The sequence below is a fragment of the Sapajus apella genome, unplaced genomic scaffold, assembly GCF_009761245.1.
Source record: "Sapajus apella isolate SASKATOON/1434 unplaced genomic scaffold, GSC_monkey_1.0 scaffold35, whole genome shotgun sequence".
NCBI lineage: Eukaryota > Metazoa > Chordata > Mammalia > Primates > Cebidae > Sapajus > Sapajus apella.
In genome coordinates this window covers 8,642,805-8,645,497 of record NW_022436975.1, presented here as the reverse complement: position 1 = coordinate 8,645,497, position 2,693 = coordinate 8,642,805, and positions in this window count along the sequence as shown.

The window sequence follows — 2,693 nt, the reverse complement described above, 5'->3', positions numbered from 1 at the left end:
CTGTTCACTCCCCTGCTGATATTCCATTTCTCTTCTTCCTTAAACAGCCAAAGTCTTCAAAAGAGTTACGTATACTTGATGGCCTCCCATATTCTTTTGACCCTGCTCCCACCAGGCTGTCACCCCCACTACTTCAGCTGACAACTCTGGTTGAGATCACTAACGGTGAATTCTCTGCACTCAACTTATTGACCTAAGAGCATTTAAGATCACGGATGACTCCTACAGCTCTGGCCGCCACTTCTCAATGTTTTCTCGGCCTCACGTTCTCTCTCTGACCCCTCAACACTGAGCGCCCTAGGGCTCCCTCCTTGAACTTCTTCTGTTTTCTTTTTGTGCTCATGCAACCTCATTCTAATCCGGTAAATTTAAATATTATTATATGCTGAGGCTTTATAATTTCCACGGCTATCCAGGAGCTCTTCCTTGAATTCCAGGCCCACATAGCCAGCTGTGTACACAGCTCTATTTGGGCACATTTTGAGCAGCTCAAACTTAACATGTCCAATATTAACCTCTTAATTCCTTTATCTCAAATAGGCTCTCCTATGGTTTCCTCCATCTGTGATGAGAAGTAAATTATTCCTAGTGCCCAGGCCAAGCACCTTGGAATCACACTTGATGATTTGCCTTCTGTTATATTCCTCATTCAGTTCCTGTTGAAATTCTGTTAGATCTACCTTCGAAGAGATCCCAGATCCTACCACTGTTCACCATGTTTTCTGCCACTACTCTGGCTCAAGCAACCATCATCTGTCACTTGGATTATTGCTTAACACCAGTGACTGGTTTATCAAATCAGGCCACCAAATCAAAAGTGTTATTCAGTATCAAGCTACACTAATAATAATAATATCAAGGGTACAAGTACGCATGAAATGAAACACACAGAGAGAAAGATCCAGTATCAGTATCTCTTTCTCTGTTTCATCTCATGATTACTTGAGATTCCCTGATCCTTCCTTCTCTCCTCAGAAGCGCTCTAGGCCAGCGTAGCAATGAGGTTTTAAGTGAGGTCTGCAGTAACCAGATTTTCACAGATGGGAGGATTTTGATCATGAAAAGTAGCATGCATAACATATTCCAGGAAAGCTACGCCTCGTAAATCCACAAATGCCGGTTTGTTTACCACAAGCAAGGCTAGAAACTAGATATATCCTTGTGAAAGCACTCCAGAGCTGACGACAGTTCTGCGAGCACAAACCACTTTGCTTTGTGGCCAGAAAGTCTGCCGTTACTCTGCAAGAACAGACGGAGTCAATGCCTTCTTTCTTTTCCAGGAGTGTGCTCCCTCCTTCATGTGTGGTAATGCCTACCTCACGTAACGGAAGCGAGTGAAATACGGAGTTCTTCTTTTCTATAAATAAGATCTATTTATTTCCCAGTAGCGATAATCTTTCTCAATAATTTGATTTTCCTTTTCTTCGCTTGCCCCCTACTCAGTCTCTTCTGAAGCAGCAGCCAAACTGACCTCTGTAAAAAGTCAGTCAGATCGTGTCACTTCTTTGCAAAAGCCTTCCAACAACCAGACCCACTTCTGCCACAGGGCCTGAGGTTTGCTTTTCCTCCGGTTGCATCACCTCCTCCAGCCGCTCCCTGAGGCTGCTCCTTACCAACCTTAGGTCACTTTTCAAATATCACTTCTGTGGCCACCCCATGGAAAATTACAATTCTCCCAAAAACAATCACATGGCCTATCTCTCTTTCCTGGGTAGTTTTGCTATTCGAACTTATCATCCCCTTGGGAATGCAGGCTTCATGAGGTATTTTTTTTCTCTGTCTTATTCCCTGTTACATGCTCAGATCCTACCTGGAAATATGCCTGGCACACTGGCATGTAACAAGAACTCAATAAACATTTGCTGAATAAATGAATACATTTTCCCACTCTCATTTTTAATTCCCTTTAAATGTGTGAGTTTTTAAACAATTATTGATAAGGCGAATGATGTAGTTTGGATGTGTGTCCCCACCCAAATAAATGTGATCTCCAGTGTTGGAGGTGGGGCCTGGTGGGAGGTGATTACATCATGAGGGTGGACCCTAAACGGTTTAGCACCGTCCCCTTGTTGCTGTCCTCATGAGAGTGACAGAGTCCTTGCCAGATCTGATCGTATAAAAGTGTGCGGCACCTCCCCCTTCTCTTTTGCTCCTGCTTCGCCACGTGCCTACCATGCAAGCTTCTGCCTCACCTTCTCCCATGGTTGGAAGCTTCCAGAGGCCTCCCCAGAAGCAGATGCTAGTGTTAGGCTTTCTGTCCAGCCTGAATCACTGTAAGTCAATTAAACCTCTTTTCTTATGAATTACCCACTCTCAAATGCTTCTTTATAGCAATTCGAGAACGGCCTAACACAGCTACTAGTTTAATACTGTGATTTCTTATTTTCTCAGGGAAGCAACTCTTGGTTTATTCAAAATTTTTTGTTCTTTTCTTGTGCATTACATTCCATTTTAAATTTTATTCCTTTTTCAGATCTGTTTCTTAATTCTGAAGATGAAAGACTAATATATTACCATCCTTTTTAGGTTATATATTTTATAATATACATATTATACATATACAATATAATATACCCATTTCTCTGAGCCTAGCTTTAGCTGTAGATGCATATACATATATATATATGTGCATATATATATATATATGTATATGTAGTGTTCAACAATCTATTTTTGTCCAATTTTAGTTTTCA